This window comes from Phascolarctos cinereus, unplaced genomic scaffold, assembly GCF_003287225.1.
Source record: "Phascolarctos cinereus isolate Bilbo 61053 unplaced genomic scaffold, phaCin_HiC Scaffold_726;HRSCAF=1367, whole genome shotgun sequence".
Taxonomy (NCBI): Eukaryota; Metazoa; Chordata; class Mammalia; order Diprotodontia; family Phascolarctidae; genus Phascolarctos; species Phascolarctos cinereus.
Genome location: NW_027556098.1, coordinates 32,460,383 through 32,475,500, shown reverse-complemented (window position 1 = coordinate 32,475,500; position 15,118 = coordinate 32,460,383). Strand labels below are relative to the sequence as shown.

The 15,118-nt window shown below is 36.7% G+C and overlaps 1 protein-coding gene across 1 annotated transcript in view; it reads right to left on the bottom strand.

Annotated features, from left to right (window-relative positions):
* Positions 1 to 15,118, bottom strand: part of ATP10A (ATPase phospholipid transporting 10A (putative)) — a 295,670-nt gene that overhangs the window by 80,336 nt on the left and 200,216 nt on the right. The gene's annotated exons all lie outside the window — the stretch shown is intronic.

The window sequence follows — 15,118 nt, the reverse complement described above, 5'->3', positions numbered from 1 at the left end:
ACTCCATGGACTTGTCCACAGGGTTTTCTTGGCAAACATACTGGCGTGGTTTGCTATTTCCTTCTCCAGTGTGTCCCCATTTTACAGCGGAGGAACTGAGGCAAATAGGGGTTAAGTGACATGCCCAGTGTCACACAGCTAGTAAGCATATGAAGCCTCATTTGAACTCAGGTCTTCCTGCTTCCAAGCCCAGAGCTCTCTCTACTATACCACCTAGCTGCCCTCAAGTTTACATCATCATTAGCAAATTTTCCATGAGCTGGGTTCTCCTTTCAAGCTGTTTCTTTCCTAAATTAAATTCCCTCTCAAAGTATGGTTTTGCAGGTAGTGCCTCTCTTCTTTGCAATACAGGATTTTTAGAAAAGCTCTTTCTTCACATTTAAGTTCTGGGTGTATTTATACAGAATGGTAAAAACAGTGCCTTGTTTTTGATAAACCTCTGTTATCAGAGTACTACAGAATAAGGTACACAACCCAGACACACAATTGGATAATAACAGCTTATGTCTGTCTCATGCTTTAAAACTTACAAGGTACTTTTACATATATTATCTCAGATTCAGAGCTGGAAAGGTTATCACCTACTGCAATCCCATCATTTTGGAGATTACAAATCAGACTGAGGAGGTGAAGAAACCTACCTAAGTTCACACAGGTGGGAAGGGGCAGAAATAGCATTCAAACCTATGTCTGTTTGCTTTAAATTCAGTAATCTTTCCAATATACACAACGCTCAGTAGATGTGTATTTGTTTAAACTGACAATATTTATACACCATTTTCTAAGGACATGGATAAATTCGTTTCCAAGATTTGGTAATCTCTTATGTTTCTTTAAATTTCTCAATGACCTATTTCATAATAACTAGAATTTATAGAGTTGGAAGGAATCTACAGAGTTCATCAAGTTCAACCTTGTGATATTTCCTAAATTTTTGCAGACAGGCGAATATGGGTGGGGGTGGGGAGGCTTCAAGTAGGATTGAGGAAAAAGAAGGATGGCTTTCTTCATTGTGGCAGCATGGTGTATTCAATAAACCATTGGACTTGGAGTCAGGAAGTATCTCTTAAGAGTTCAGTTTCCTCAGTTTCCTCGTCTGTAAAATGAGTTAAGACTCAATGATTTCCAAGGTTCTCTACAGCTCAAAATCTATTATCCTATAATTCTATAATCTTGTTCCACCTCAAGAAAAACCCAGAGGTGCCAAGTCCTGGGGATGAATGATGCCACCAAAAATCTCCATGGCAAGGGTACAGCAGGTGGATGGGAGACCTGGATGATACAACCAGCCCAGGAATCAATTGTCTTTCAGTACCCCTGGAGAATAATCTTTATAGGCCTAGAGATCTTGGAAATCTACACAGAGGGTGGCAAGACAGGAGAGGAGACAGAAATAGCCATGGAGGATATTCAGAAGTAGTTTTCACACACTTGAAGTAATGAAATTAAAGGGCCCTCAAGAGGATAAATTGTAAGGACTACTGGAATTTGAGTTTGATAGAGCTGGGGTTCCACCACTTACAAGTGGCATGCCCTTGGGCAAGTTATGAACCTCCATCTCACTTGCCTCAGTTCTTTTTGGGGGAGAATATGGCTTGAAAGAAATATTCAAGGTTTTATATAATTTTCCTTCCAAACGAATTTTTTTTTAAATGATTGTGGCTTTTAAAAATCTGCTTATTTCTCCTCATTATGTGGAGATAACCATGTTCATAGATTAACAATGGGGAAAATCTACTCTTTCTGCTCCGAAGGTTGTCTCCATTCTAAACTATGGATTAAGACCACTTGCCTTGTGTACCACAGTGCTATCCCAAAGATGGGATAAATAATGTATATGAAAGTACTTAAGCAATTACAAAATACTCGACAATTAATTCATTTCCTACCTTCTTTCATCTACAGGACAACTTACTGCAGTGAAGGTAAGCTAAAGGCCTACTTGGTACCATCAAGTACATTTTCTGTTGTTCTCTCTGTGCGTAGTACACTGTCAAAATTAAGTTTCCCTTTGCTATTTGAATTTTATTCCATTTCTCAGAGTCCTCTCCTGACTCTGTATTACTTTTCACATGGAGTTTACATCATTCAGCTTTGTTTATAAGGTCCTCCCTGTAGACATTTTCTAGCTTGTTCCAATACATTTGAAAACCCTGTTGGTGAATTGGCCTTGAGTTTGTAATCTAGCAGAAAAGACTGCTATCAGCAGGATGCTGTCAGCAAAAATATACCTGTCTGCAAAATAGGTATTGTATATACCTGCATGCAATCCAGGATAAGCAGGCCTAACTTTCAAATCCCTTGATACGTTCTTGCTTATCTATTTTATAACGGGTAAGCTTCAAGGAGCAATAATTATGTCTTCTAAAAATTATGTATATTTTATATCCATCACAGATTGATCTATATTTACAGAATTTCATTTGGATAGTAAATAATAATTAATAGTAATGAACATTGTCAAGTGATAAAGTTGAGTTGATAAATGGACTGAAAATATTTTAGCTCAGTAAATTTATTTCACTAGTACTTTGCCTTAAGGTAGGGTGGTGTGTGTGTGTGTGTGTGTGTGTGTGTGTGTGTGTGTATGCACATACAAATTCACACACAAATTCAGTATGAGATGATATTTAGTTAGGTAAAAAACAAGGAAGTACATATTTAATGAAACACATAAGGAACTCTAAGATTTCTGTGTTAGCCTAGAGACATTGATCTATTCTGGCAATTAGGTATTTAGAATAAGATATCACTTCCTTAATTAGACTTGAGGAATAATCACAAATAATTTGCTAAAGTCTGGAACAGCAATCCTGCAGACAATAATTTCATTTCTATTTAAACTGTTTAAACAAGCAGTCCATCCCAAATAAAGCATTTAATTTAATTTAATTTAAAGTTATTAATAGGGCTGGGAAAATATTTCTTTAATGATTCTTGAGTCAAATTTTCCTCTGTATCACTAACAAATTCTCCATTCTAGATCTCTCCCTCTAAAAATTTTTCTATCTTCTTGGTTTCACTGGAACCCTTCTCTTTCCAGAAGATAACCTCATCCCTAGCCACCCTCTTCAGTTCTGATTTTTCCTTTTCTTGTCCACCTTTAACACACCAGAACAAAAAGAAGAATTGACATACTTCTTGCTTTTCACGGCCAGTTCCTTGTCCTCAATTTGCTATAGTCCTAGAGTCAGGAAGACCTGAGTTCAAACCTTGCCTGGGACCCTTACTAGCTGTGTGACTCTGGGCAAGTCACTTAATCTGTTTGCCTCAGGTTCCTCACTTGCAAAATGGAGATAACAGTATCACCTATCTCCAAGGGTTGTTGTGGGAATCAAATGAGATAATGATTGCAAAGTGTTTATCCAGTCCTTGTCACACAGTAAATGCTATATAAGCATTAGCAATTATTAACACGTAGCTCTGTGATACAGTGGATAGAGTCCCTAGCCTGGAGTCAACGAGACTCATTTTTGTGAGTTCAAATCTGGCCTCAGACACTTCCTAGCTGGGTGACCCCAGGCAAGGCACTTAACCCTGTTTGCCTCAGTTTCCTCATCTGGAAAATGAGCAGGAGAAGAAAATGGCAAACCACTCCAGTATCTTTGCCAAGAAAACCCCAAATGGGGCCACAAAGAGTTTGACACGACTGAAAAACAACTAAACAACAACATTGATATTATTACTTATTATTGTTATCCAGACCTACCACTGACTCTGAAACTTCTCTTCATTTGAAACTTACTCCATCTGTCCATATTATCCTTTCCAGGTCTGTGTTGTTATGTTAATCTCTCTCATCTCAAGCAATTCAGTACCTGACTCAGTTTTCTTCTCCATCCCAAACCCTGCCTTCATAACTGGGGAAATTCAATATCTAAATTGTTACCTCCTAGAATGGCTTGGCCTCCTAGTTTATTCACCTCTTTAATTTCCATGACCTGAGTCTTCCATCTTTGTTACCCATAAGCTATCTACAAGGGTAGTCATAGCTTAGCTCTCACAAATCCTTTCAAACAATGTCTCCCCTCCGATCACTCTGAAATTCCTCTCTCTTATTTTAAATAATCTCCCATCCTTCTCTGACTTCACCTGCCTCAATCCTACCCAACACATTCTTTATCTTTTACTGCAGCCTCCAATTCCTCTCTGCCTCCCTCTTTTCCCAATTCATCACCAATGCTCCGGCCTCCCTTTCCTTCATAATCTTAATCTCACGGTTAACCAGTTCAATTATGTACTTTGTTCCTCCCATGAATCTCTTTCTCCCTTGCTCCTTCCTGCTATTCATTTATACACCCAGAGTTCTGTTGTCTTTAGGCCATTCACAGGATGGTGAACTAAGAGGGGCCTTAAAGAGTCAAGAAGACCTGAGTTCAAATCTAAGCCTCAGATATTTCCTGTGTGACCCTGGGCAAGCCAATCAACTTCTATCTGCTTCAATTTACTCACTTGTGAAATGAGGATAGTATCTGTCTAGGTCTAGGAAAACAACTTCCTTTTAAAGAGAATGCTGAAGCCCAGAGTGAAAATGACTTGTCCAAGTTTACACAGCTAGTAAATAGCAGAGTTGTGATTTGAATTCAGTTCCTCCTCCACCAAATTCAATGCTTTTACCACTGTACCATATTTATACAAAAGCCCAGATCTGACCATGGCCATCTTTTATCTAGAAACGTACTTTTGATTGCTAAGTCATTTCAGTCACGTCCAACTATGATCCGGCATCTGGGGTTTTCTTGACAAAGATACTGGAGTGGTTTGCCATTTCCTTCTCCAGCTTGTTTTACAGATGAGGAAACTGGATTAAGTAATTTGCCCAAATTTACACAGCTAATAAGTGTCTGAGGCCCAGATCTGAACTCATGAAGATGAGTCTTCATGACTCCAAGCACTGCTCTCTGTCCACGGTGCCACCTACCTGCCTAGAAACATACAGTGGCTTCGTATTTGTTTTCAGGATAAAATACCAAACTCCTTAAAGTGGCATTAAAGGCCCTTCTATACCATAGCTTCCACAACCTTCAAGAGTTATTTTATATTATTCTCCTTCATGCATTTGACATTCTAACACAATTTCATTACTGTTTGGTCTCCAAACTCAAAATTCTAATTCCCATTTCTGTGCATTTGCAAAAGCCACTCCCATCTGTGGCAGAGCATTCTGAGCTCCTACTGGTCTAATCAGCCACAGTGGGACATTGACCTAGTGATGCCACTTTGGTCCTCTTTGAGAAGGACAACAACTACCCAACCCATGTCCGGAACATATTTTCTCCTCTTCCCCATCCATCCAAATCCTTATTTTCCTTCAAGGCTCAGTTCAGATTCCACTTCCTCTATAAAGTGGAACCACTGCTTACTGGCACTCTTTCTTTCATCAAATTGCCTTGTATCTATTTATCTGTCTTCTATACTTATGATTCTTTCCAAACTTCACCACCAAGACTCAGTTGCTTTCTCGCCCTGAAACTTCTCACCATCATGCTTGGGCTGGCCCCCCTTCTCTTATTGGTGAGTTCCTTCTGGAGTGCCTCCATTTTGGGGATGGTCCTAGACTGACCAAATTTAATTCTCCTGTTTGTGCATCTGACTCTCTTCAGATTTCACTATTCAATACTATTCAATATGCTCTTCAAACTGGTACTCCCCTCCCCATTTCAGCTACATTTCTTGTACTCCCTTTCCTCATTAGAATGTAAGCTTCTTGAAGGCAGGTACTATCTTTTATTTCTATGTGTATCCCTGGGACTTGCATAGAGCATGGCATGTAATAAACACTTAATAAAGGCTTGTTGTCTTGCCTTGCCAGTGACTGTGTCTAAGTTCTTCCCTCTACTAGAATGCAAGGTCCTAGAGAGAAGACTCTGGTGTAATTGGATGAGAATTAGACTTTGAGTCAGAAGACCTTCGTTTGAGCCTTAGCTTTGCTACTTATTATTGTGATGTCACTTTTCTGAGCCTAAATTTTGTCACCAAGGAAAAAGGGAACAATATCTCAGAAAGTTGTATTTATCAACTGATAATATTTTATAATCATATAGAACTACAGCCATTTAACATTTCATTTGTTTGAAAACAATATGAGCATTTTAAGGTTTGCAAAGTGCTTTACAAATATTATCCCTATTTTACAGGTGAGGAAATCGAGGCAGACAGAGGTTAAGTGACTTGCTCAAGGTCACACGGAATATCTATCTGAGGCTGAATTTGAACTCTGGTTTTCCTGACTCCAGGTCTAGCCATCCATCCACTGTACCACCCAGCAACCTTTCCAGAAGATTCACTCTCACTTTTGATCTCATTCCCATTTCTCTTTCAAGTATTACAGCCACATTTTCTTCACTAAACTCTAGTCAGATTTCATTATCTTTGCTCATACACAAGTCATACACTAAATTTCTGAAAACCATAAAAAGTATAGTGATTAAAAATAACATTAAATGTATATATAATTAATGTTAATCTTGGGTGGTTATAGTAAAACAATATTTTCTTAGACACATTGGCAAAAGTAACTATGTATAACAAGTTTCTCAACAAGATACCGTGCATCAAGTATATTTATGAAAAAACAAACAAACATACAGTTATCCCTTCCACACTGTGGGGGTTTGGGGCATGGCAACCCTGCCATCTGGAAAATCCACATAAAACTTTTTGGCCCTCCCTTCATACCAGAGAAGAAGCCTGAATTTTTTCTTTTTCTTTTATGGGGTGTTTACACCCCCACACAATACTATACATATTTCTGTATATAATACTATACATATTTCTGTATATAATACTATACATATTTTTATGCATTTCTGAGTTTCTAAACTTTTTTTTGGTCATCTGCTGGCCTTCATGCAACATCTGCAGCTTCAGCAAAACTCCCCAAAAATTCCCATTTAATTTCTTACGCCGACCCCTGATGTATCAAAAACATGATGGACACAGTCATGATATGGAAGGCATACCTGTGCAAAAATATCAATAATTTCAAAGAGTATTTTCAAGTCTCTTTAAAAAAAATTAAAAACTTATTATCTTTATTTTTTTGCTGCAATAGGCCCATATTCTATTCCCTTAATTATACAAAAATGTTAAGGAGCCTGATGTTTATTTAAAGTTTCGTAAATTGTCCAGAGGTAGACATATCACTTTTTTTTTTAAGAGGGAAGGAACTCATAAATACATAATCCTGGATCTCCATGAAGGAGATGAGTTCCATAGCATACCAATATTATACTTGGCAAACAATGTAGTATGTTTAAAATATTTTGTCTTTGTTATTTTTTCTAAGAATATATACTTGACATGGCTCAGGAATGCTAGGACATTTTGTCTCTGGGACTGCAGATATTATATTCATGACATTATGCAAATAATTGTGTGATTTGGGGAAGGTCCAAATTTATGAAAAGAAAGCATCTATCTTGTTCTGACATTTGAGGCAATTTAGTCAGTTTTATTTCAGAAAAGAATCAACCATTTGAGGTGCTGAATGGTTCATTTGTAAATTCCATAAAAATAATTCATTAGTTTCTAACTCAGTTGGATGTATAATATGCAATATTATACAAATATACATACACGTTATATAATATATAATAAAAACTACAAGCAACCTCAAACAAAAACAAACCACAGACATGAAAGTAGAACAAAGTAAAGCTGTCACAAAACCATGCATGCTACCCCACAGGCAATGAATAAACCCATTTCAATGATTCAAATAGAGAGAAGATAAGAAATAAAATAAAGCAGGAAGGGCATCTACTTCCAAAGTCCTAATTCTACTAAAAACTGGATTCCATGGATCAGAATAGAGAAGCCAAAAAGCTTCCATTCTTTATTTATCCCCTTCAGGGTACACTGTAATTAAAGGTGGCAATCGCCGAAAAATTTATATAAACTTCATCTGAGTATGGTAAAAGTTGGCGCTTTCAATGTCATCAGTCTAGGACCAATGAAACCCGTCCACTAACAACAGCTTAAAAACCCCTGTTTCAGACTATGTCTTTAAAGCTGAAATAAGCGAATTGTGATATGATGTATCTGTTTATTTTGGTTATGTTATCATCAGATGGGGTAGATTGTAAGGATAAAAAACTATTACCATAGCCAAAGTATTCATTTGAATTTAGGGCATAATTCTAAAAACTGTAAAAATTAAATGCTTTAGAATTTCTTAGTCTTGTTTTTAATACCAATAAGATGCTTATTCTTCCTTCTTGATCTCACCTAGGGCAGCTAGGAAATCTACCTCGTAGATTTCCAACTCCTTCAAGACCCAGGTCAAGCACCTCCTTCTGAATGGGGCCTTCCATAGGTACCCCAAGATGCTAGATACTGACCCCAATCATCATCTACCTATTTTACATGTTTACATTTTACCTGTATGTGCACATGTTGTCTCTCCTGATAGGATACAAGTCTCTAGAGGGCAGGGACTACTTTGTTTTTGTCTTTTCAGGGCCAAGTACAGTAAATCTATGAAACAGCTACTTAACATATGCTTAATGATTGATTAGGTATGTATGTATCACTATCTCTGTGTAATTCAAATTTCAAGTCACTCAAAAGGCAATGTGGGGTACCTGGTGGTCATTAATTGAATGCAACATTATCAATGAAGAATTACATAAGAGAAGTAGTATCAGGAATATCATCAAAGAAATAGATGACTAGAAAAGGCCCACCAAGGAGTAGCAGCAAGACATAATCAATAGACATCTTGTATCCACCACTGGTACCTCTGTCCTCAGTACAGTAGGTGGATTTCCTGTGGGATTTATGGGAAGACACAGACAACAGTCATAAAGGAGGCATGATTGGTTTGTGATCCACTGGAAGAAGAACACACATTACTGATGTAATCATAGATTCATCCAAATGTCAAAGTATATTCCACATATTCTCCAAAGCATCTTCTTTGTTTGTGTAGTCGTTTAGTGTCACTGGATAAGGAACCAGAAATAGCAATACAATAATATATTTTTGCCATTCCCCAGGAATTAAGCAATTCAAACCACCAACAAGCATTATGATTACATGGTAGGCACAAGGATGCTGAGAAAGAAACCAAAAACAAATAGTTCCTCCCCTCAAGTTGTTGACATTCAATTGGGGAAAAACCATACATAAGAGAAATAAAAATATACACAAAGTAAATACAGTTTAATTTATAAAGGGGCGGCTAAGTGACTCGGTGAATAAAGTGCAGGGCCTGGAGTCAGGAAGACCTGAGTTCAAATCTAGCCTCAGACATGTAATAGCTGTGTGACCCTGGGCAAGTCATTTACCCCCATATTTCCCTTGATTTCCTCACCTGTAAAATGAGCTGGAGAAGGAAATGGCAAACCACTGTAGTATCTTTGCCAACAAAACCCCAAGTCGGGTTACAAAGAGTCAGAATGATTGAAACAACTGAACAACAACAACAAAATTTTTAAAGGACATTAGCAACCATGAGGATTTCAGAAGAGGTAAGCTGTGAAGCAACCTAGGAGCTCTAACCAGAAGGAATGAAGGGGCAGTGCGTGCAAGACCCAGGAGAAAGACTATACAAAGTCATAGAGATAAGAGGTAGATAGTATGCAAGCAAGTTTGGTTAGAACATAAAATATATGAAGGGAAATGATGTTCAATAAACCTAGAAAAAGTCTAGATCACTAGTGCAATAGTATAGGTGACAGAGAAGTGATAAGTACCTAAACTTGGGTGGGGACTGTGTGAATGAAGAGGTGGGGACAGATATTATGAATGCTAAGAGGACAAAACTACCAACTGACTGGATATAGGGACTGAGAGATAGTAACGAATCAAGGAGGACCCTTACATTGAAAACCTCAGTGACGGAGAGGATGGTACTACCTTCAAAAGAAATAGGAAACTGAAAAAGTCAGTCAACTAGCATTTATTAAGTGTCTACTACATGTCAGGCACTGAGCTTAAACACAGCGTATTTGGGGGAAATGTGAATTTCTGAAATGCTTCAATTAGTTGACTCAAGCTGACAATAAGTATACAGCAAAAGTAGAGCTAGATTTCTTCTTCCTTAAGACAGGAAAGAAGAACTTCAAGATTTACTACACAGGCATTTATACTGGCCTGTAAAAATCAGCTATTACTTTTTCATCATAAAAGTGGAAAACTAAGAAAGTCAATTTACAGAGCTGAGAAGTTTGTAGAATTTTCTTTTTTGAAATCAGAAGACCTGAGAAGTCAAGGCACAGTTTCAATACTGATTTGCTGTGTGACCCTGAGCATATCATTTAAACTCTCTGTGCCTCAGTTTCCTCATGTGTAATAGGTTGTTGTATTACCTACATCACAGGTTTGTAGTGAGGAAAACAATTTGTAAATCTTAAAGCATTTTATTACTTTGAATTATTTTAACAACCTTGGGAAAAAAACATCAAATACACTTTTAGTTTACAATACTTGGAAAGAAAACCAAGTGCTTTCCTGTGTGAACTTGCAATATTTGTACTACCTAATTTTGTACATGGTAAACTCAAGAGAGACAATGTGCATAGAGATTCATAGATTTATAGGGACCAATTACTCATGTGGGAGGAGAAGTAAGAGAATTCAGCTGACCCAGTTCTACCCATTAATACCAACTAGAAAAACAATTCAAAATCCTGGGCTTACTGACCATGAAACGGCAGCATTGTCTTTATAAAGGATAATGTGTGCATGTATAAACCATGAATCTCATAAAAATGATAATTTTACCTAACATCCATTTACTCAATGCCATCCCAATTAAATTATGACATTTTGTTTTACTGAGTTAGGAAAAATAATAACAAAATTCATTTGGAAGAACAAAAGGTCAAGGACTTCAAAGAAACTAATGAAAAAAAATGTAAGGGAAGGAGATTTAGCAGTATCAGATCTCAAACTATATTATTAGGTAATATTTACCAAAAATATCTGGTACTGGCTAAGAAACACAAAGGTAGATCAGTGGAACAGAATAGATGTACAACACACAATAGTAAATGATTATAGTAACCTCATATTTAACAAATGTAATGATTTAAGTTTTTGGAATAAGAATTCATTACTTGGTAAAAATTGTTGGGAAAGCTGGAAAGTAGTCTGGCAGAAATTGGGCATAGAAACATAATACCTATTAGACTTATGGATAGGAGAACAATTTATGAATAAAAAGATAGCATTAGGAGGCGTAAAATGGATAATTTTGATTACATTAAATTAAAAAGGTTTTGTACAAATAAAATCAGTGCAGCTAAAATTAGAAAGAAAGTAAATTGAGGGGGAAGAGAAATTTTTTATAGACAGTCTCTCAGATAAAGGTCTCATTCCTCAATATATACAAAATTTTGATAAATGATCAAAGGACATGAATGCAGTTTTTTGGTGAAGAAATCAAAACTATGTATAATCATATAAAAATGCTCTAAATCATTATTGAGTAGAGAAATGCAAATTAAAACAATTTTGAGATATCATCTTAAACTTATCAGATTGGCTAAAATGATAGACACTCTTCAATTGGGACATGGCGAAACAAGTATATGATTGTGATGGAATACTACTGTTCTTGATGAGTTGGTTGATTTTAGAAAAACATGGGAAGACCTGCATGAAATAACGAAAAGTGAAACGAGCAGTCAGTACCAAGAGAACGTTGTATATAATAACAGAAATATTGTTCTAAGAATAACTTTCAATGACTAACTCATCTTGAGTATCCTAAATTCTCAAACCAACTACAAAGGACCTATGAAGGAGGATGTTATCCACCTCCAGAAAAAGAACTGATATAAACAGATGAATAATGTGGTTTTATATGTACGTATGTGTTTAACCATAGCCTTCTCTAGGGCAGGGGAAGGAGGGAGGAAAAAACTGCCCAGCAGAGAAAAAAAACTTAGGAAAAAAAGCAGGATAACTTTGAAAACAATGTGTAGTATTTTTTACAGAGTGGTTTGGTTTTTTTTTTTTAAAGTAAACAGTCTGAAATGGAAATTCAAGGTTTTGTATTGAATTCTATCTTTATGTTGTGCTGCATATGTGCAAATGTTCTCTCTTTTTTTTTATTTAAGGTCCAAATGAATTTAAAAAAGTTTTTTTAAACTAGCAGAGGAAAAAAAGTCCCACATGGCAAAAAAAACCCAAAACAAACAAACAAAAAACCAAAAAACACCCACTCTGGATATCTTTGATACTTGAACCTTACTATCTTATTGCTTGACCTGTGATCTACTTACTTTGATCTGGCATCAGTCAGGGAGAGTATCAAAGTGCTGAGAATGTCATATGCAGCAAATTTTGATTTTTATCTCCAACTCATTCTTTTCAAAGCAGTCCTCTCAGGATTGTTTTATTTACTTTTACTTTTTTTTTTTATTAATTTATTTTGATTTATCAGCAATCACTTCCATAAGGTTTTGAGTTTTACATTTTCTCTCCCTCCCTCCCCATCTCCTTCCCCAAGACGATGCACAGCCTGATAAAGGCTACACATATACATTCCTATTAAACATCGTTTCACATTAGTGATGTCAAGATTGTTTTATGAAGTCTCTGCAGCTTCTTGCAAATGTTCCCATTTTCTAGGTATCTTGCAGAAAGTATATTCTTTCAAATTGAAAGTACTAAAGAGCAGATATTTTAAGTGTTTCCCTTAGGCATCCCTGCCAAATGACTGAGATAATTCAAGCGGACCATTATGTTCCAGTGAATTACCGAAATAATAAATAACCGGAGCAACCTTTGTTTTTGCTTCCCCCTCCGTTCCCCCATTCAGTTTGTATTTCCAGAGCTCCTGGTATTGTGTACTGAACTCAGACGCTCTGGGGATACAAGAGAAGTACAGGCGGTGCAGCCCTATTCCTAGAAAACAATGCTCTAAATCAAAATGATTCAAGGTGAGTCTGCTTTCTTCTCTATTAAAACCATGCTATACTAGTAGGCTGAAATCCTGACCAATGTTTCCATTTTTGGCAGAAACCAGCCCAAACATCATATTTGATCAACTGTACGTGATATGAAGCATGAAGTATAAGGTTTTTTGAAGTATATATAAAATCATAGCATTTTCACATTGGAAGAGACCTTAGAAGTCTTCTAGTCCAACAAAGGGGGTGGGGGGTGGGGAAAGAGAGAAGGAATAAGCATTTATATAGCGCCTACTGTGTGTGCCAGCCACTGTGTTAAGCATGTTTTACAAATATTATCTCATTTGATCTTCACAACAACTCTGCCGTTATTATTCTCATTTTACCAATGAGGAAACTGAGGCAAACAGGTTAAGTGATTTGTACAGGGTCACACAATTAGTAAGTGTCTGAGGCCACATTTGAACCCGGGTCTTCTTGCCTCTAGGCCCAGCTCTTTATCTACCCTGCCTACTAGATGCCTCTACAACTGTCTCCCCTTCATTTTATAGACAAGAGCAAGAATAAGTCAGTCGTTTGCCCAAGACCATCTATCTAGTAAATGATAATAGAATTAACTTCTGCTCCAGTGCACTTTCAACCATGTCAAGCTGCCTTAATTGATTTACAACATAGCAACTAATCAAATTATAATTTTATAATCACATGGAATTATAACTATATGATAGCCATCATCTTTCCCAATTTCAATTCAATTATAATTCATAATTCAAGTGGTTGCCCAGTGGTTATTGAGAGGCACAGCAAAAATACTAAGATAGGGAAGTGATGGGTCCTTATCAGAATGCATCTGGCACTGTGTTCAGCTCTGGGCATCTTATTTTAGGAAAGGCAGAGACAAACTGCATTAGACCTTGACTATTCAGTAGCTCATTACTTTCCCAGTATGCTTATTCCCTTTTTGATAGCTGTTAGAACTATTCTTCCTAACACCAAAGCTATAGCTGTGGCACTCTCCAACTTCTGCCCGATGTTTCTAGCTTTGCCTTCTGGGATCAAGCAGAGGTTGAGGTCCTTTTCCACATGAAAGGCCTCTACATACTTGGAAGACAATTATTACAGTGTGTCCCAACTACCTTCCCTCCAATCCCTACTCCTCATCAAATATTTTATTGTCCAGGATAAATAACTCATTTAACTTACATTGTACGTGCTCCTGTCCTCTCATCATCCTGGCTACCCTGCTCTGGATCTACCACAGCTTATCTTCCTAAAATATGGTGCTGAAAAATGGGTCACAATACTTCAGCTGGTGTCTGATCAGGCCCATTATCTCTTGAGTCAAGGCCCCGATGCGTCTCTTAATGCATCCTAAAATCTCATTTGGGATTTTGTTGTTTTGGGGTTTTTTTTTTGCTACCATATTACATCAAATTTATATTAAGTTTGCAATCCACTAAAATCTCCAAGTCTTTTTTTTTACCTTGAATTGTCATCTAGACATAGTAAATATGATATAATCTGTCATATAAAGTTTTTACTTTATTTGCCTATTTCTGACTTTTTCTTCATGACACAAATAAAAAAAGAAATGAGTACCTTTATGAGCATGAAGGTCAGGACAATATTTACAGTAAAAAACACTCAAGTGTTTATGCCCAGTTAACTTTTTATGAAAGTCATGAGCTTTGTAAGACTCTGTTGGTGAGATTTTTACAGGTATCTTTGGGCTTTTTCTTTTCTTGAATTTTTATTTTATTTTCATGAAGATCCCTTTTGTCCCCCTCTCACCTTTCTCTATCTCCATTGAGAAAAGCAAGATAAAACAAAATTCCTGTTACAAACGTATATAGTCAAGCAAAACAAATTCCTATATTGTCAATCTCAAAAAAAAAAGTCTCAATCTACACTATGAGTCCAACGCCTCTCTGTCAGGATATGGGTATCATATTTTATCATGTTTTATCTCCTATAGAATTGAAATTGGCAACTGTGTTGATCAGGGTTCCTAAGGCTTCCAAAGTAGAGTATCTGTACAATATTGTTGTTACTATATACATTGTTTCCCTCACTTTACTCTGCATCATTTCATACAAGTCTTTCCAATTTTCTCTGGAAGGCAGGCATTTTTGACAGATACAGGACTATTTGATAGCTTTCTGAGAAATCAAACCAAAGATGGACATCCCTTCTGTTTCCTTCTTTTTCTCACTAGAGAACTTCCTGAAGCAAACACAATCACTAGGGATGATGTA